This window comes from Opisthocomus hoazin, chromosome W (genome assembly GCF_030867145.1).
Source record: "Opisthocomus hoazin isolate bOpiHoa1 chromosome W, bOpiHoa1.hap1, whole genome shotgun sequence".
NCBI lineage: Eukaryota > Metazoa > Chordata > Aves > Opisthocomiformes > Opisthocomidae > Opisthocomus > Opisthocomus hoazin.
The window spans coordinates 1885553-1906837 of NC_134453.1; the positions used below are offsets into that span (position 1 = coordinate 1885553).

The window sequence follows — 21285 nt, forward strand, 5'->3', positions numbered from 1 at the left end:
CCATCCCTGCCACCTCTCTCCTGGAAGAAAGGTCCGAAGCCGTTTTGTCGCGGTGACGCAGAAGCCAATCCATGTCCTTGGCCATTCCCGTCACCTTTCCGTGTACCTCTTCCTCCTTCCCACGCTTGGTGGAGGACGCACGGCAGGTTTGTGCCGCGCTGCAGTGATCATTTTCTTCTCAACCCTGTTCCTATTCCAAGAAGCCCCAACGCTCAGCAGTGCTTTCACCGCCGCAGACCACTGTGCTTCCAGACGTTGAACAGTGAGACCCCATCCCCAGCTAGTGCAGGGCACAGCAGTGGGTACGCACGTTCTCTCTGTATCGCTTTCTATTTGACCACACGGAACTTCATCTACTCTTTTTCCATCTGACCACGAGGAAGAACTTCTTCACTCTGAGGGTGACGGAGCACTGGAACAGGCTGCCCAGGGAGGTTGTGGAGTCTCCTTCTCTGGAGAATTCAAGACCTGCCTGGACGTGGTCCTGTGCAGCCTGCTCTGGGTGACCCTGCTTGGGCAGGGGGTTGGGCTGGGTGACCCACAGAGGTCCCTTCCAACCCCTACCATTCTGTGATTCTGTGATTTCATCTCCCAGTCACTCAGCGTTGTGTGGATTTTTAGCAACCCCCTTTCACTTCTGCTCCATTAAATTGCTCTCCATTGTTTCCTCGCTCTCCATCCTGCGCATTAGCGGTGTGGACCCCAGCACGCATCGCTGGGTGACCCCACCATCAAAGCTCCCCAGCCGAGACAAGCCGACACCTCTCTCCCCCTCTTTGTTTATCACCTCCGTTGCTTATCAGAAAGGGATCTTTCTCCTTACACTGCAGTGACTTCATTTCTTCAGGAGCCTTTTGTGAGGGGTCTGTCTTATCGTAAGGCTTTAGGAAACCCAAGCCGACGATATCAACCAGATCTCCTCGCCCACGTGCTCAACGATTCCTTCAAAGGACTTCAACAGGCACGTGAAGCAGGACTTCCCTCCACAAAAGCTGTATCGATCCTTCCTTGTCATATCATGTCCATCCACATGTCTACTCATGCTATTCTTTATTAGAGTTTCTAGCAATTTGCCCGGGAAAAACTACCAGATTTACTGGGCAGGACTGATAAGAGAGCTGATACCGTACAGCAACACTTCTCTGCTAAAACAATCTGGGCACCAGCTGCTCCTTGCAAGCCTCCAGTCCTTCAGGTGTTTTTACTCAGCATGACATAAGGTACTCAGGGTATTAAGGGTTTCTGTGGAACAAGGCTCCACAATTGCACAACTGTATCTACAATATCTCTTACAGCATTATATTACAAATTTTTAGAAAAGAGCAAAGCCAACCACATCACAGTGGGTAGCTTTTGACCCAACACAATTTATTACCATTATTGAGTTGCTTAGTCCCTGCATAAATATGTTATGGCACATATCAAATTAATTACTGCAATAGAAAAAATCAATTTTGCACGTATACTGCCCAGTGATTGTTACAATCAATTATACATTTCAAAATCAATACTTCACGTTTGCATTGCTGAGTGAAATAATGCTGAGTTTTTTGCACTAGGGCAGAATCAACTCCATTTTTCAAACCAGAGAGCGATTGTTTTAAAAACAGGCTTGGTCACTTTGCATATTGAAATTGCCTACATTTAAAATGTTTACAGGAGAATGTGAACACCCAGAGAGGGGCTGTAAAGCACATTTCTGCTGACAGCTCGGAGGATGTCTACAGGTAACTTGCTGTGTGATACTGGTGCAGTCCCAACAGTTCTTATCTCTGCATAACATCAAGCCACGCTCTCATCATGGGGGCCTCAGCATCTGTGAATATTCCAGCCCAGCTGCAAGGACAGTCAGGAGGTTGGGGCCAGACTCTTTCCAGTGGTGCCCAGCAACAGGACAAAGGGAAATGGGCACAAACTGAAGCAGAGGAAGCTCCAGCTGAACATGAGGAAGAACTTCTTCCCTCTGAGGATGACAGAGCACTGGCCCAGGCTGCCCACGGAGGTTGTGGAGTCTCCTTCTCTGGAGATATTCCAGCCCCGCCTGGACGCGGTGCTGTGCAGCCTGCTCTGGGTGACCCTGCTTGGGCAGGGGGTTGGACTGGGTGACCCACAGAGGTCCCTTCCAACCCCGACCATTCTGTGATTCTGTGCGAAGACACTGTGACTACCCCATTTCCCAGGTAGAGAAGGAAGCAGAGCATTCGGATATTTTCTCAGAGGAAGGGAAGTAAGAACAACTCAACCTTTCCCCTGCCCCTTCAATACCAACAAGAAAAGCTCTTCTAAAACCCTAGCTGCTCCCATCCAGGACAAAAAAAGAAATATATGGAGAAGAAAAATAAAGAAGTGGAGGGGTAAGAACACTTTCAGGGACCTGTTGCACAGGTCCTGCAGGCAGATGGTCACAGGAATGACTTGTAGATTGAAAAATCCCACCAGAAGGGACCAATCACACTGGTGTCTCAGTCTGGAAAGTGCAGTAACACTAACTTATACCCCAAGGTGCAGCTTATAGAAAATTGAGAACTGAACCAGCTGATAAGAAACTACACGTGAATTTTGAAAGAAATCCCATAATTTGGAACACCTTCCAACGACCCAGACTTTCGAGTGGATCTTTGGGTGGTCCACCGTCATTTCCAAACCATATTTTGCCAATTTCTTTCAAACAACAAAGTTCGCTGAGCTGCGTGTGAGCTAGAACAACAAGAAGGCCCCAAGACAATTTGTTGTCTTCTAGGTGAGGCAGCAACAGCGTTGGTTATGCTTCCCCAGAGGAAGGGTTCTCCAGGCCACTGCCCACCCAAAGCAAAGAGTTTTTTGCAAACAGAACAATACTCAAGCAACAGATCTGCCACTGGGGTGGTTTAACCCCTCGACGGGGCCAGTCAGCAACCATTTCACAGACCTACAGATGCTATAATAATTTTGGAACTGGAGCAGGAATGGCTCCAGTCTCCCTTGAGGCATTTCATCATAAGGTTGCGCAAGTCCGAGGTGCTCCATGTGGACCCTGACCAGGCAGCACTGGTCCTACCTTTCTGAGCAAAGAAAACTCCGAAGGCTCCCAAAGGAAGAGCACACTGGAATAAGGGTCCCAGTGTCCAAGCATGTTCTTCAAGCATCTCCAAGCATGTTCTCCAAGCATATTCGAAAACACAGCAGAGGGCAAAGCCTGCTGCACACAGGCACAGTATGACCTGTGTACAACTACTTCTGAGATTTATACATGCATAGTTTTTAGGGATATAAGAAACTATTGCAGCCATATTATTTCTAGCCTGAACTCGACACTAATTCGATTAAAAAAGGCTAACAAGTGTTCCACCAGAAGCATCGAAGCACCTGGAGCTGCGATTTTTAAAAGCGACCCCAAATATCCCTTCCTCTGCCTTGAAGCCAACAGTGACTGCATCTCCCTGCACAGCAGGTCTCACAGAAGCAATGGGTTTGATCTAACCGTCAAGGTAGAATAAATAAAATCTTCCTTATGATTAGAGGAAAAAGCAGGTTTCTTTACAGATCCACCTAAAGCTGTCACTGTAACGGTAACAGTTCACTTTCATCTCAACAACCTGGTCTCCATGGACACCACAACGATGCTTTTTATCAATAGCACTTAACATGTGACCCTTTGCTCCGGGAAAATCAATGACTAAGGTTCTGACAGGCTTCTTGTCCTTTCTTCTACTTAAGAGAGAGCAGTAATGACTAGTGCTCTAATCCTTCATGCTTCATCCGAGAGGTAGCCAACAGAAAGAAAAGATTTCCTTTATGTTACACCAAGACTCCTAAGGAAACCACAAAATGAAGCCAGCTTGAAGAGGATTTTGGGAACCTGTTAGTCCTGGTCGGAACGCAACGTAAAAGGTTGCTGGTCACCTCCGCTTGCTGAAATGAGCCTTCTTCAAGCAGAGTGTGGTCCCTTCCTCGCATCATTAGGAAGTCACCCTGAACAGCTCAGCGTGAGCTCGGACGCCCAGCGCTGCCCTCACCCAGAGCTGTGAATGCCCTTGACGTTGCAAAACGGCCCTTTACAGATTGCAAACGACATGGCATGATCCCTTCCAGTTTAACTGTATTTAACAAACCTTTTCAGGGAGAACAGACATTGGTCCAACACATCCAACCAAACCTGAGCTGAACCTTTAACATCTTTCCAAAACCACAGGATATTTTCATTTTCCCATTTTCACGATTATTTAATAGAATAAGAAAAAAGCGGAGATGTTATCTCTACATTGACTCGACATACGGAGCATCAGAAATCTCACAATTTTACCAAATCAAAGTTTCTAGATGTGCAAAGACCATCTGTCTGTTTATTTTAGTCAATAATCCTCTGGCCATACATATTCATTAACAGATATTTGCAAACATTCATTCATTTATGGTAGCAGACGACTAGTACTCGCTTTATGAAATCTATCTGTTGCACTTTGTCTCTGCACGTATGCTTTTCTTCTGATTTTTTTCTTTACTAAGTCAATTCCTTAAGATTTTTTTTTCCCCCAAAGGATATTCAATTATCTACAATCACACCAGCTAGATACACAAATCAGCTCTTTGATACAACCGAGCCTTGAAGTGATACTCTGGAGGAAGACCCCTAAAACTCACCAAGTAGAAGCAATCATGCGCCTCAAGGATGTTGGCTATTCTGCCGGAAAAGTAGAACCCAACTAAACCAAACTGGGAATAAGACTTGTGTAAAAACACCCAGGGCACACCATGAGCTGCCAAAGAGCACAGGGATGGGAAGGCAATGGGAAGGCAATGGGAAGGCAATGGGAAGGCAATGGGAAGGCAATGGGAAGGCAATGGGAAGGCAATGGGAAGGCAATGGGAAGGCAATGGGAAGGCAATGGGAAGGCAATGGGAAGGCAATGGGAAGGCAATGGGAAGGCAATGGGAAGGCAATGGGAAGGCAATGGGAAGGCAATGGGAAGGGGCTCGTGGAGTGCCTAGCACCTTCAAAGGGTACGACAGGCGCTACCCAGGATCAAAGTACCCTAGAGATTTCACATGTTTGGAAGAAATTCTGTGGGTTAAAACTTCCCATCTATCAGCTGACGGTGAATTATATACTGGATGCTTCAGTTAACGCAGGTTAACTCTGGTTAAAAGGCAAAGCCTGAACAATTGCAAGGTAGGAGAAGGGAAATCAAGCCAGAATAAGAGCGCCCGTCGTGAATTTATGTAGATTAAGCATCTACAATCCACTCACCCCATCTGTAAAAAGCTGGAAAAAGTTCAAAAAAAGGAGTAACTTGATGATGTCATGCAATAAGAAAATGGGCTATTGCCCTCCATATATGGCCAGCAGCAAGAAAAGGCACATTTCGCATTCCAGATATGACCCATCCATGAACTGGGATTTGAAATTAATTTCCGGAGTAAGACGGCAGATTTGGGAGCCAGGTGTGTTCTGCGCTCGGTGAGGGACTCGGGCAATGATCTCCCAGAAACACTCCCTCTGTATGGAAACTAGGAATAACCTTCAGGTGCTTTCATAAAGGGTTCCGAGACTTTGCAAAGCTGTTTTAAATCTTACATACTCCTACCGCCTTTGTTTAGCTTTTATTAGCGATAGCAACAGGCACTGAAGCTACCCAAGGTCTGTCAAACGCTGCACATGAAATATGCTTAAGAACCACAATAAATCAAAAAACCCACCAAAATCACACCCCCTCCAAAATACCAGTGGTTTCAATACATCCAGAGGGCAAAAGTTCCCCTACTAAGATTGTGAGCCGAAATGGGACTGTAGGCTTGAAGAAACTAAAATTTAAATACTAGTATAAATAAGTGGAACCTGCCAGAAGCAAGGCTTGTAGCCAAAACCACAACAGACTGCCCGAGACGCAGTTGCAAATAATTAAAAGCCCTCAGAACACTAAATAGAAAGTTTCACAACCAGTTGGACTCATCTTTCGTCCTTAAAAAAGACCCATAAACAATGTTTGAGAGCTGAGTTGGACTGGTCACCACCCAACACAGAGCTGCAGCCCATAGAAGGGCTCCCAACGATCTGCAACGAGCGTTCAGAATTTGTCCCGCGTCGCTGAGAACCAGCCCCTCTGTGCTTGCCAAAATTCATAGAAATGTCTAACTCTAGCTTTTTTAACTGCTGTTAATTAATCTTAGTCTCAATAATCCCTGGGTGAAGCGTGCATTCCGGCTCCATTTTTCCTACCAATTAAATCCAAACGACCTGAACAGCTCGTAGAAGACGTGCATTATCTCCCAGATCAGGTGTGCTTTGAAAAACAGGCAAGACCCAAGAAGGGATTTGAAAAAGACAGTATTTTAAAAAAATGTCTAAAAAAAGACAGTGTTTTAAAAATACGTCTAAGACTTCGGCGTACTTTAAATTAGGCTAACGCTTGAGGAAACGTGAAAATCCAGGCGCCATTTGTGCAGCAAGATCTGCTAAGCCTGGCGTAACTACAAAATCATAGACTTCACCATGAAATTAAGCATCCCAAGGTCGAGTCAACGGGACTTTACTGTTTTTTTGCTGTGGGTGAGTTCTCTCCTGAAAGAGAAGACAAATTCCCAGGAAACACTTCTACGCTACGCGTGTGGCACGGAAGCTTATTACCCTAAAGCTACAGGGAAAGTCAAAACTATTCCGAAGTCAGACCTAGGCTGCCTACAGAAGACGTGCATGAAGATGTTTTTAATGAAATGAGGATGTCTTATTTTGGAAGGCTTTAAGTCGATATTTTCAACGCTCTGGGAGAACGAACTAATAGCATCTTGATCATCAGCAGTTTAACGCGTGTTGGGAGGCAATGAGGTTCAGGCTCCCAGCTGTGGACGTGCTAGCTTAGACCCACGTGGGACACGTTAGCTTAGACCCGCGTGTGGACACGTTAGCTTAGACCCACATAGGACACATTAGCTTGGACCCACGTGTGGACACGATAGCTTGGACCTGCGTGCGGACATGTTAGCTTAGACCCACGTGGGACACGTTAGCTTAGACCCACGTGGGACACGTTAGCTTAGACCTGCATGTGGACACGTTAGCTTGGATCCACATAGGACACATTAGCTTAGATCTGCATGGGATACGTTAGCTTGGACCCACGTGTGGACAGGATAGCTTAGACCAGCGTGTGGACACGTTAGCGTAGATCTGCATGGGATACATTAGCTTGGACCCACGTGTGGACACGATAGCTTAGACCTGCATGTGGACACGTTAGCTTAGACCCACGTGGGACACGTTAGCTTAGACCCGCGTGTGGACACGTTAGCTTAGATCTGCATGGGATACGTTAGCTTGGACCCACGTGTGGACACGTTAGCTTGGCCCAGCGTGTGGACACGTTAGCTTAGATCTGCATGGGATACATTAGCTTGGACCCACGTGTGGACACGATAGCTTAGACCCGCGTGGGGACACGATAGCTTAGACCCGCGTGGGGACACGATAGCTTAGACCCGCGTGGGGACATGGAAGCGCCTTGCAAAAATACAGGAACCCGAGGGCAAGGAAAGAAAAAGGAGAGCCCTTCACCGTACGTGCTGTGAACTCCCAAAGTCCTACCAGAAACATCTGAAGGCATCGAGGGCCGAAGAGGAGAGGATTTTTCAGGTGCCGATTTGCAAGTTGAAGAGCAGAAGGGATGAGGTTTGGATCTGTTTTTTCCAACCAGTACTGCTCTTCCATGACTCTTTTATTTTAGTAAATTAACTAAATTCACGCACGAGCGACGGAGGAAGGCACTTCATGCAGAAGCCGCGTTTCTCCTGCCGCCCTCCAAGCCACGGCCGTCCCCGCATCCACCACCCCGCAGGGAAGGGGTTCTCCCCCTACAACCAAGGCATAAGCTGCAAATTAATTTACAAATATGTGTTGAGGCTGTTGGCAGTAGCCTTGGATACGAGCAATTTGGAAGTCCCCCAGCATGGTGTTTCATAAAACCACGTCCCCTCCACCCCAAAGATAAGAAGAAAAAAAAAACCTGGGAGGATTGTTAAGGTAGGAAGAACTTTTCAGCCAGTATTAGCTCCTCAGGATATTTCTCTTCCGAACTACGTCTCCAAACAGCTCTTATATTAAAACTGCACGATCAAATACTTAAAACCAGTTGATCATCACAGCCTTAAAAAAAAAAATCAAAATAAACAAAAAAAACCCCCCAAAAAACCAAAAATGATAGTAATGATATATTGGGGAAAAAAACCCAACACTTAAGGATAAAAATGCCTCTGGGTTTCTTCACTAACTTGAAGAGAAGACGAAACACAACCAAATACAAACCCAAAAAACCCTAAAGTGATAGTAATGATATATTGGGGAAAAAAAAAAAAACACTTAAGGATAAAAATGCCTCTGGGTTTCTTCACTAACTTGAAGAGAAGACAAAACACAACCAAATACAAGGCTTAGAAGAGTCAGGCACCTCAGGCGAACACTTGGTTACGGCGGCAAAGGAATAAAACAAACAGAAAATAGTGAGGTTTGAAAACACACAATGAAAAAAGTCATCATTTTCGCTCTCTCTCTGCAAATGCAGAAACTTCTAAGGCACAACGGCTTCCAAAATTTTGTTCTAAAGATTTTAAAAAAAGACTTGAGAAATAGTTGTCTACAGAGCAATCGAGCGCTCGTTAGCTGGGTGACGTATGGACACCCCAAAACAGCACGCAGCGCAGCGTTCCTCTCTTACGGAACGGGAACTGCTTAGACCAACATTTCCACAATTTTCATGTTTCCAAATTGGTGAGGTTCCTCTCCGCCAAGCTTAGACAGGCTCTTTTTACAGCTGACGGTGAGGAAAACCCACATCCAAAGCCAATCACCCGACATGATAAATTTTTAAGGACAGGTGGATCTTGCTTTCAGCTTCTTAGTTTTATTACCTAAGCAGAGAAGAGTGATTGCTTAATGGATTTTTAGGCATTTTTAGATTTTTTTAGAGCATTTTGAGACAGTTCATCATACAACTAAAACTAACTTGTACTAATTTTGTAAGCACGGTTGGAAACAAAAGCCTTTTGAAGTAACTAAGAGATACCATTAACTTGAAAAGCTCTTTATTTTTAAAGAACATCCTACTCACAAACATTTTCAAAGCGCTGACTTCTCATTCAGAGATGGGCTAGAAAGTTTTCATTAAGGAAAAAAAAAACCCCTGTAATACAAAAATATCTCAAACTCGTGAAGGGCTTCAGTCAACTCTAAGAAAGCCAACTGGAACTTCACAGGTCCAGGGATCAAAGTAACTATCAATATTTCAATCCAGTTTTCAATTACAAAGGCACTTAATTGATTAGCACTTAGCAACACCTGTAGTTGGCTATCACTTTAATTACTGATTATACTGATGCTGATTACTTAAACGACCTCTGCCCAAGAGCCTCCTGATTAAGAGTTTATAAAGCAAAGGGCACAATAATTTCAGAATAATTAGGCCATTAAGATTCAGATTAAAATAAAAATCTCAGGATTATTTAAAAAAAAATATTCCATTTTAAATAATGTTAATGCACGCGCCCCTGTCACGCTGTGCTGGTATCAGGAGCTGCCTGGAGATCCCTCGAAGGCAGGGATCCATCTCTGGAGGAAGATGCTAGCTGCCCACCAGCCCAAACGACCGCGCACCGCCACAAACAACAAAATAGGAGGAAATCAAAAAAGTACAACGAAATAATGCATCCCTAAACCTGTTCATTCAATATTCACGCTCCCACAGAGGCAAAGGAGGGTCGTCCCGTTATAACACACGCAACGGAGCAGCGCGTGCTGCCTTCGGAGACCGACGGAGCTCCAAGGTCCATGACCTGAGTGCCAGAGCCTGCCCTAGCTTCGACGTTAATTCTCTGTGTGATTTTTAATGAAGTCACTGATACTCTCCTTTTTTGCAAAGTACACATTTTTGTAACCGCAATTCCCAAAACATTAACTGCAACGGAGGTTCACGAGTCTTCACGCGCACGAAGGTTGTTGCGGTAAGGGAACACAGGAGCGCAAAGCCTACCTACTTCTCACGTTAACCTGGAGAGCATCTCTTTGGGCCTCATGTAGGAAGAATAAAGGTAGCTCCCCAGCGGAAATGCTCAAATTTGAAGGCCTAAATTGGTAGCAGAAAAGCCGCTATTTTGGGTATAGGGGTTAGTTAGTGAGCTTCTGAAGAGAAAAGGAACCATCTGGTACTATTCAGCGTGCATCATGCACTGGAACGGCTCCCCGAGCCCAGTCGCGTGCACCGAGAGAGGGCTGGGAAAGGATTTGGACAGGATCGTGAGCCAAGAGCTAAAAAGAGGTCAATTCTACAAATGGGTCTAAAGCTTCTGCTGAATTGCTCAAAGATGGTAGATAATGATGAATACTCCTATTCAAAAAGGCCAGGGAAACAAGAAGATATTGGAACATCTGTGGAAGAAAAGGAAAAACTGCCAGATGTTGCCAGGGTTGGCAATTCTTATGTCCAAAGAGGAAAATTCTGGATTGCACAATCTACAGCCAGGGTTCAGATTGATTTATTACCCAACTGATTGAAGCTACTCATCCTCACTCCTCTCCACGACCAGCTCCTTGCCTTAGCTAAATAACAAACAACTTCATATCATCATAGAATGGTTTGGGTTGGAAGGGACCATAAAGATCATCTGGTTCCAACCCCCCTGCCATGAGCAGAGACATCTCCCACTAGACGAGGTTGCTCAGAGCTCCATCCAACCTGGCCTTGAGAAGAAACAACCTGAAAGGCAGAAGAATGAAGGATGCGTTCAGGACAACGGAATGGAAAGATCTGAAAGCACCAGCTTGTTTCGCTGGTACTGAAGCACGGCGCCAGCTCTGCTCCTCGTTTCAGCCCTGCGGCAGAATCGCAAACGCTCCCTTCCTCCTTTTTAACTTGCTACGTGCCATGCACCAACACTCTCCTTGAAGAACATTACTACTTTCAGTTGATTTTCAGGAGAATTAGTGGTGTACTATGGGGTAACAGGTCAGGGAAGACAGGGCTCAAGCTGTAGGTGACCCTGCTTCGGCAGGAGGGTTGGACTAGAAGACCCATAGAGGTCCCTTCCAACTTCTACCATTCTGTGATTCTGTGATTCTACTCAATTTTACTCAAAACCAATGTTGATTTCTTTTTAAAGCTTGAGACCTGACTGAGATGACGCCCTCCCCCGACACTGATGCCGCAGGGGATTTTTAACCTCTCGGTGCAGAAGTTCAAGTGCATTTCGAGCGGCTGCTCTGCTTGGGAGAAGAGCCAGCGCACCCAGCAGCGCTTCCAACACACCCAAGACATCAGAAGGCGCAGGGACAATTCACCAGGCTTGGGACCTTAAAGAAAACCACTTCTGCCTCTGTAAATGTTCAGGTTAGCCTAGGACATGCCCCAACATGCTTCTCGGGACTGCAGAGCATCGTAGAGCAGTACCCAGGGGAAGGGAAGCGCCCTTGGAAGAAACACAGGGAGCCGGTACGGGGAGGGACATCGCTACACGTCTGCGCTAAACTCTGCTATCTCTGCTTCTTTTCTTTCTGTAACTAAAAGCACACCCTGTGAAATACCCCCCTAAGTCATGCTGACAAAAACTGTATTTCTTAAATTTCCTTGACGACATCCCCAAGTTGCACGCGTTTTCCGCGCCCTATTGAAATTGGCACTTTGAAGTGCTTCTGAGCTTTGTTACCTCCGTTTATTCACAGGAGCACCTTGCTTTTCCTTTTGATTATACGACTGCATCTCCCATCGCTAGGCTTGGGCCTGAATGCTAATAAAATGTGGTTTTCTAAAACTGTGTTTTAATGATCGCCTAGCGACGAAGTTTACGACTATGAGAAGACCAGAAAAATGAACGTACACTGACCTCGTCACCAATTAAGCCCCGGGAAAAGTTCAAATGAAACGAGAAGGGCAGGTTCTGGCCCTGTCCTGAAGTTGGTTCTCAAACAAGTGGCTGGGTCCTGGGGATTGTAAAGCTTTTAGGGCTACGAGGATGGTGAGGGGACTGGAGCATCTCTCCTACGAGGAGAGGCTGAGGGAGCTGGGCTTGTTCAGCCTGGAGAAGAGAAGGCTGAGAGGGGACCTTAGAAATGCCTACAAATATCTGCAGGGTGGGTGTCAGGAGGATGGGGCCAGACTCTTTCCAGTGGTGCCCAGCGACAGGACAAGGGGCAACGGGCACAAACTGAAGCACAGGAAGTTCCAGCTGAACAGGAGGAAGAACTTCTTCCCTCTGAGGGTGCCGGAGCCCTGGCCCAGGCTGCCCAGGGAGGCTGTGGAGTCTCCTTCTCTGGAGATATTCCAGCCCCGCCTGGACGCGGTGCTGTGCAGCCTGCTGTGGGTGACCCTGCTTGGGTAGGGGGGTTGGACTGGGTGACCCACAGAGGTCCCTGCCAACCCCGACCATTCTGTGATTCTGTGATTAATTGAAAACAAAAATGCAGCACAAAGACCCACCAGTAGACTTTCAAAGTCAAGCAAATCCTCATCCAAACTAATCTGTCACTCTCCACTCTCACCCACCGTGACTGCACGCCGCCTTCGGACTGTACATGCACACTTCTGTAGCAGCTATAAAACAACTTCATCTCCATATTTATTCTATATAATGGTCTTGCGTCTTACAGAATGGTGATTCCTCTGACGTCCCAGGCGGGCACTGGTGGAAGGCTCAAACACAGCCTCAAAAAAAGGGGCTTCTCGTACACGTGGCACGGTTATCTGAACGGACCGAGGCGCTTCTCACAGCTCACAGAACTGATGAGAACTAGAATTTGGCATTCGGTGAGAAATGAAGGTGCTTGGACATTTTCCCCAGGGTAAATCAGAATAGTTCGTCTGTCCCAGCGACCAAGGGCAGTCCCACCCCAGGGCACCATTCCTCACCCTACGTTCATTTCCTTTTTAAAACCTGCCCACCACTTAATTCCTCCCCAATTTGTATCTCAGCGCTGATCTTATTCCTTAATTCTGATTTAACATTATCTGTGCTTCCACTTTCAGCTTTCCAAGCCTCTAAAACACTGGCTGAAAAACAAGGGCAGCCCAGGTATCACGCCTTGCCTTAAACAACTCTAGGTCCAGCGAGCCATGAAAATACGCAATCTTCAGTAATTACTCCTGGTTTTATCTCTATTTTTTTTTGTTTAATCATGTTCTTCTTGAAAATTTGAAGCGCTGGAGGTCCCTGTAATGATCACAGGACCCAGAAGCCAAATTCATCTGGGAAAAGTAAATGACTGGAAGTCACTAGACAACCAAACGCATCATATTGATTTTTAGGATTAATGACACAGGCCATTCAGCACAGGCCTTTAAATTTTGCACCCACTGGCATCTGTTTAATTAAAGACTTTTCACTCCCTATGGACATTCAACAACACTAAGCAGGGCTCCAGCAAACATCAACTATGACACAAAAATGTATTTTCTGTTTTCTAGTTCCTCTAACAAGCGCTTTTGCTTTAGTGACCCGCAGCTAGATATTCCTGAATCGGCATCAGAGCTGGCTGCTGTTGGGACACTTTTGGTATAATTTTTCTTCCTCCACCCCCAAATCAGCCTGAATTTGCAGAACTCAGTGGGATTTGCCTAATCCTCTGCACAACCAGAAACTGTATCAGTCTGTGATAAGCTTAAGGCATCTCTGATGCTTGAAAGTCTTGTCCTGAAGACCTCCCCTAATAGATGTAGTTATAATTGATATCTTCACTGATAAATGGACCTGCAGAAGAATATTCTTCTACAGCAAAGAACACTGGATCTAGTCCAGCCTCAAGTGCTGTCTACCACTAGAGCTGCAAAGTCCAACTTCGTCATAAATCTGATGATGGATGTTCAAGACTAGGGTCATCCCAATTAATTCAGGTACACAGCTGAAGCATCCCAGTACTTGGTCAGAGAAGGACGTACCGCCTGTCTGAACCACACTTCAGGAGCTGCCTGCACCTTATCACTAAAAGAAGCAGCATTTAGGGTGCTGCACTTCAGATGACGAAATTAAGTGCCTAAGTTTGGTGGAATGATCAGAGTCAGGCACTTCATTAACCCGAACTGCATCCGAGACATGTTGGAAGAGAAGTTAATATCAAAATGACACCAGAAAGCAATAGAAATGTCACTGAAGTACCTCTGGGGGTCCTTTACTCCAACCCCTAAGTATTTATTTAATGCTTCTTCAGAGACAACCCATCACGGTCACCATTTCCAAAGGAAACCTGCATCGCTGACATCTCCCCCCTGTCTCATGGGGACCCGGCTGTCTTGGCGTCCCACAGAGGATGGCTAGGGGATGCTTCCCAAGATGCAAGACCGCAGCCCACACCCTGCTTTAGAGAGTGCCAGTCCTCACTAGCAGCCTCGTTATCTTGAATTAAGAGCACAGACACCATTATTTGGTTCAGTTTTCACAGAATCACAGAATGGTAGGGGTTGGAAGGGACCTCTGTGGGTCATCTAGTCCAACCCTCCTGCCGAAGCAGGGTCACCTACCGTAGGCTGTAGAGGACCTTGTCCAGGCGGGTCTGGAATATCTCCAGAGAAGGAGACTCCACAACCTCCCTGGGCAGCCTGGGCCAGGGCTCCATCACCCTCAGAGGGAAGAAGTTCTTCCTCATCTTCAGACGGAACTTCCTCTGCTTCAGTTTGTGCCCATTGCCTCTTGTCCTGTCACTGGGCACCACTGAAAAGAGCTTGGCCCCATCCTCCTGACACCCACCCTGCAGATATTTATAAGCATTTATTAGGTCGCCTCGCAGCCTTCTCTTCTCCAGGCTGAACAAGCCCAGCTCCCTCAGCCTTTCCTCCTAGGAGAGATGCTCCAGTCCCCTCACCATCCTCGTAGTCCTGCACTGGACTCTCTCCAGTAGCTCCTCATCTTTCTTGAGCTGGGGAGCCCAGCACTGGACACAGCACTCCAGATGGGGCCTCACTAGGACAGTGTAGAGGGGAAGGAGAACCTCCCTTGGCCTGCTGCCCACACTCCTCCTAATGCACCCCAGGATCCCATTGGCCTTCTTGGCAGCCAGGGCACACTGCTGGCTCCCGGTCACCCTGTCGTCCACCAGGACACCCAGGTCCTGTCTCCTTTTCTGAGGGCATCACAGCCCTCCCATCCTTAGGCTCAGTACTGCACGTGCCGGGTACCGCTGCACTCTCCAGCCCTCCCAAAGGAAGAGCCCGAGCCTTTTCGCCATCCTTTCCTTGGAAGCAGAGCCCAGATTCATAGCTTCACAGGGCAGAAGTGATCATTGCGACCGTCCCCTCCGTCCCCTGACCGGTGTAATGGAGTCTGTAATACTCCTCGGGATTAATTCTTGCCTCAATGGGATAAACAAGAAATCTGGTTTTGCCTGACCTTGGGAGAGGGGGCAGCTCCGTTCAGCTAAACGCACAAAAATGGCTTATTTTGGTACATTTTGGAAGTTTTATCACCATTTCAAGGAAGAGATAGAGGTGCACAACATTGCCAGGATGAGTAACCGGCCAAACTTTGATTACAGCCCTGACACCCAGTGCCACTACATTAAAAACGTTATTTCCCTTTCAGAAGATTTAATGTCCTAATGTTACCAATAAAGGAAGGCACAATAGAGCTGTCAAGAAAAATGAGAAATAATCCCAGCAACTGTCCTGAACAAAGCCCCCCGAAGTAAAGCATGCAGTAACCTAAATAGTCCAGCACCCGGTTGTTATTCTTTGACTGGGTAATAACTACAGCAACCTTTATAAATGGATTTTTGAAGATAATCTGTTGCATTAACAGTGGGGTGGATTCCCACCTGATGATGGCAATTAACCACCCCAGTTGGGAAGACTGCTAAAAAGAAACATCTCAGAATAGCTGAGGCAGCGTTTCTGGCAGCTTTGACCCTTAGGGCTACATCCCTTTGAAACGAAAAGCTGCAGTGTAAGAATTATAAAGACGGTGATCTGAGTCCTGCCTGTTCCCATTATCTCATAGGCACAACATTGAGGCCCTTGAGGGAGAAGAACTGTCAAAATCGTAAAAAAAAAAAAATCAAAGTTTTCAGAATTGACCAAGTAACTTGATGGTGCTGTGCACGACGCACTTGCTCACTAAGTAAATTAAGCGACGGTTTATCACATCGGACTGCCATAGCTTACAAATATCTGCAGGGTGGGTGTCAGGAGGATGGGGCCAGACTCTTTCCAGTGGTGCCCAGCGACAGGACAAGGGGCAACAGGCACAAACTGAAGCAGAGGAAGCTCCAGCTGAACAGGAGGAAGAACTTCTTCCCTCTGAGGGTGACAGAGCCCTGGCCCAGGCTGCCCAGGGAGGCTGTGGAGTCTCCTTCTCTGGAGATATTCAAGACCCGCCTGGACAAGGTCCTCTACAGCCTACTGTAGGTGACCCTGCTTCGGCAGGAGGGTTGGACTAGATGACCCACAGAGGTCCCTTCCAACCCCGAACATTCTATGATTCTGTGATAACATCCTCCCTTCACAGGAGGAGCTGCTGGAAGAAGCTGCTCTACACCTTTACTCGCGTCATTTAAGAGCTTAGGGCTGGGCGGTGCAAAGCCATCGCGGTGGTGGGATCAGAGCCTGCCTCCAGCAGCTGTTGCTGGAGCTTGTCTGACTGGAGCGAAGGATCAAGCACCTTACGGCAAAATATCTATAAATACTGAGAAACGGTGCACAGCGAGTCGTACTCCGCTGCTATCGTCGCTCGTCAGCAAAGCTTTGCTCCGTAAACACCACCATCGTGTCTCATCTTCTGCAATTTCCCTCTTAGGAAAGGTACAGGACCCTGCATAATCTGACCTCCAGTACAAGACAGAGCAAAGCAGCAGATATTGCAGTCACAATAAATAAAGACCACATTTTATGTTATTGCCGTCTTTTGAGTGAACATGATTCTTTTTTTTTTTTCTTTTCTTTACCACATAATTTTATCATGCAAGTGGCACATGATGACTTGGATACCATCCAGTAGATAAAGAGGGCCATTTTCGCTTCGCAATACCATATCGCATTGCTAATTTGACTTCACATTACAGGAAGAAGAAAGCAACCATTAAAAAATTAGAAACCTTTGTCGCACCCTTCTTGGGGAAAAATAATTTCCAAGGTTTTCCAGCTCAAGTAAATTACACCAGATGTCAACTCTTAGAAATTCTAGGCTGTCATTACCATGTCGTAAATAAGTATTTTGGTCCTGTTTTTATCCGATGGGAAAACAACCTATACAGCAAAGACAAAGAGTCAAAACAAAAGATTATCCAAAAATCCCTCAGATTTCACTCGAGAGCACGGCTCAGCCTTGCACTTATGGATGAACCAGCAGAGACGCAACAAGAGCAGCCAGCAGCTGGGCTCGACGTAGGGCTTCACGGACCCAGATCTCCACAGACTTCACAGCCTCATCAACTCCTAGGGAGGTTGTGGAGTCTCCTTCTCTGGAGATATTCAAGCCCCGCCTGGACAAGGTCCTGTGCAGCCTGCTCTGGGTGACCCTGCTTGGGCAGGGTGGTTGGACTGGGTGACCCACAGAGGTCCCTTCCAACCCCGACCATCCTGTGATTCTGTGAACTACCAAAACCATCTCCAGTGCAGAGAGGTCCAAACTGAAATACAGCTACAGATTTTGCACCTCCTCGCTGTTCCTAAACGCTTGGGCCAGGATCAAACCTTCACTTCACGTATGAGAAGGCACAGCGTAACGCAGAGTACGTACCAGAACGAGCAAGCTTTGCCAAAGGTTGGTAATTGTGGTTAAATGGCTTTATCTCCTATTCATAGCGACGGAACAGTGCTGAGAGCAAGTATTGCTGAATCCAACTATATATTACACCAGCACGCAATTATTTCCTGATTAAAAAAAGGCTGTGAGAGTAGCAGGCATTTAATATAATTAACACACATGCACCCAGATAGACAGTGCTGAAAACTGAACCAACTAAATACCAACCTCCTACTACCAAGGAGTAGCCTTCGTGTAGACTAAACACTTTTTCTGATACTGCACGGGTTTTCTTCCTCTAAAATTCTCGTGTGACCCATCAGCAGTGCTTCATCCCAAACCCACACTCCTCATCCTCGTGCCTGCATGCCCAAGATGCTAAGGCTTATTGTGGAAACGCTCCCGATTTACGTGAGGTTGTGCAGCACATGCCCTGGTCCACAGGAACGCTATTTCTCCTGGTGCATGCTCTGAGAACTCTATTTCAATAATTAACTTGGACAGAAGAAACAAGGTGATGAGTACTGCTGCGTGTAAACAAAATCCTTACTGCGGACCAAATAAAAAGGCAGCAGAGAAAGAACACAGGAGACTCGGCATTCACAGAAAAGACCAGACGTAAATATATTCGAGTGTACACAGAAATATAGGAAACCGCTTAATAAATCAATACAAAAGATGTGAGCAGATTTGGAGATCTTTAGCTTGCCAAAGAGCATTTAATACGCAGTTCAGGAGGGACTTACTGAATCGAAGAGCTGCAACTGTTGCTGCAGATGATGACGGAGTCTCCTCCTTCCTCCAGGTGAGGTAGGAGACAGCCAACGTCATTTGCCTTCACGAGTCAAACAATAACGTAGTATTGATCTGTGCATTTAGTAAATCTTATGATTCCTGCATACTACTATGGTTTTGAAAAAGTGGTTCTATATACTTCTCAAATTTTACATGCCACTTTTTACTTCACCATCTGAAGAAAAGCCACAGCTAACAAACACTACGCAGCACTCTGCTTCGCATCTCCTGAACCAAAGTTCCCTAAAGCCAAGAAGATATTCTATTTTTTTTTTGAGTTTCAGCGGATGGGGACCATAAGCTGCATAATAAGACACACAATCAGCATCATTTATTCTCCCATCAAGTGCTATATTTCTGTATTGATGCAACCAACAGCACCTGAGAGACCATTTAGAAGGCACAGGACAAATCTGTTCCTTACAAGTTTTACTAGATACCTACTCACTGGCGATGAATCACAGAATCACGGAATGGTCGGGGTTGGAAGGGACCTCTGTGGGTCACCCAGTCCAACCCCCTGCCCAAGCAGGGTCACGCAGAGCAGGCTGCACAGCACCGCGTCCAGGCGGGGCTGGAATATCTCCAGAGAAGGAGACTCCACAGCCTCCCTGGGCAGCCTGGGTCAGGGCTCCGTCACCCTCAGAGGGAAGAAGTTCTTCCTCGGGTTCAGCTGGAGCTTCCTCTGCTTCAGTTTGTGCCAGTTGCCCCTTGTCCTGTCGCTGGGCACCACTGAAAAGAGCTTGGCCCCGTCCTCCTGACACCCACCCTGCAGATATTTAGAGGCATTTCTAAGGTCCCCTCGCAGCCTTCTCTTCTTCAGGCTGAACAAGCCCAGCTCCCTCAGCCTCTCCTCGTAGGACAGATGCTCCAGTCCCCTCCTCATCCTCGTAGCCCTCCGCTGGACTCTCTCCAGTAACTCCTCATCTTTCCTGAAGTGGGGAGCCCAGCACTGGACACAGGACTCCAGATGGGGCCTCACCAGGGCAGTGTAGAGGGGAAGGAGAACCTCCCTCGACCTGCTGGCCACACTCCTCCTCATGCACCCCAGGATCCCATTGGCAGCCAGGGCACGCTGCTGGCTCATGGTCAACCTGTCATCCACCAAGACACCCAGGTCCCTCTCCTCAGAGCTGCTCTCCAGCAGGTCCACCCCAGTCTGTACTGGTGCATGGGGTTGTTCCTCCCCAGGTGCAGGACCCTGCCCTTGCCCTTGTTGAACCTCATCAGGTTCCTCTCTGCCCAACTTTCCAGCCTATCCAGGTCACGCTGAATGGCCGAAATGCCTACTTCTAGCGGGCAAACACTGAGCTGGCACAAGTCCATCTGACCTTTACTTCAGAACGTTACTCCTCATAGCTGTGAATCCCTCTAAAGAAATTCAGACAACTGTTTTGGAAGCACGTTGGACTGACGCCAAGGGCTCTGCAATGAGAAAGCGTAGGGGCAGGCTGAATTTCTGTTGTAAACCCAGGGACACTTCAGGAACGCTTCTCAAATAACTCGGATAACGTCACAACTTCAGCCTCTATGAATGGGGAGAAAACTCACAAAGAGTAATTCTCTCCTACTGCCACATATTTTTTAAAAAAAGAACCACCAAAATAATCTGCAGAGCACTGGAGAACATTACCGGAGCAGAAATACAGATTTTCATCATACATTTCCTTAATTCTCCGTGAAAGATAACATTCAGCTTGTGAAAAGAGTTAATTATGCATTAAAATGGCAAGCTGGGAGTTAAGGCTACCTTCAAAGTTCTGAAGCAAAGCTAATTCTGGCATGATCAATTCCATAAATATCATGTAATTCAAGCCCAGAAATAGGCTGGTTTATAATTGTTTTATTCTCTAGACACTGTTCTCTGGATTTTCAAGATGGGAGCACCTATCCTTTCGGCTTCAGTAGAGCTATGGGATCCCATCTTTGGGTTTAGGGAGCCTATTTTGGCCTCAGGTTTTTATTTCCAACCACCCTCTACGCACCAATCCCATTAGGCAGGGCTATTTTTATAACACACAAAAATCTTTTACGGCTTCCCTTTTCTTTGGTTCTGCAACATAAATTAACAAGAAACATTATTCCCATTTGTCTATACGCATTATCAACAAGGAATAAGAAAAACAACAACAGAAAAGCAAAGAAAACCCCCTCAGGTTATACATAACTAAGGAAAAAAAGCCGTAGAAGTCATTCAATGGAACACGAAAGAAACCTCAGGTCCTGATTTTCATTTAGGGTTGGAAATCTCCCAACCATTCTGGCTGAGCAAAAAAGACCTCGAGGAGGCAGGCATAAATTTACAACTCTTTTCAGGTACCTTCATCCTCCCAGAACGACATAAGCAGCGGTGGCATAAATAGAAACCCGACAATAAATCTCCTGGAAACAGTTTTATTTTATTTTCCAAATCTCTGGCAGTCTCGTAGGACTCTCCAGCAAGTCCAGGCGAGTCAGCGCTGCGAGGGAAGATTCACAGAATCACAGAATGTTCGGGGTCGGAAGGGACCTCTGTGGGTCATCTAGTTCAACCCTCCTGCCGAAGCAGGGTCACCCAGAGCAGGCTGTAGACGACCTTGTCCAGGCAGGTCTGGAATATCTCCAGAGAAGGAGACTCCACAGCCTCCCTGGGCAGCCTGGGCCAGGGCTCCGTCACCCTCAGAGGGAAGAAGTTCTTCCTCATGTTCAGACAGAACTTCCTCTGCTTCAGTTTGTGCCCGTTGCCCCTGTTCCACGTTACGGGAGGTGCTGGGATGCTCCCGGTGCTGGCCGTGGGACCTCCATGCCGCTGGGCACCCCTAAGCGGGG

At 46.8% G+C, this 21285-nt stretch overlaps 1 protein-coding gene across 1 annotated transcript in view; it reads right to left on the reverse strand.

The window, feature by feature from the left end:
• The window catches only part of LOC142365643 (netrin receptor DCC), a 678995-nt gene that overhangs the window by 118280 nt on the left and 539430 nt on the right, over window positions 1-21285 (reverse strand). The gene's annotated exons all lie outside the window — the stretch shown is intronic.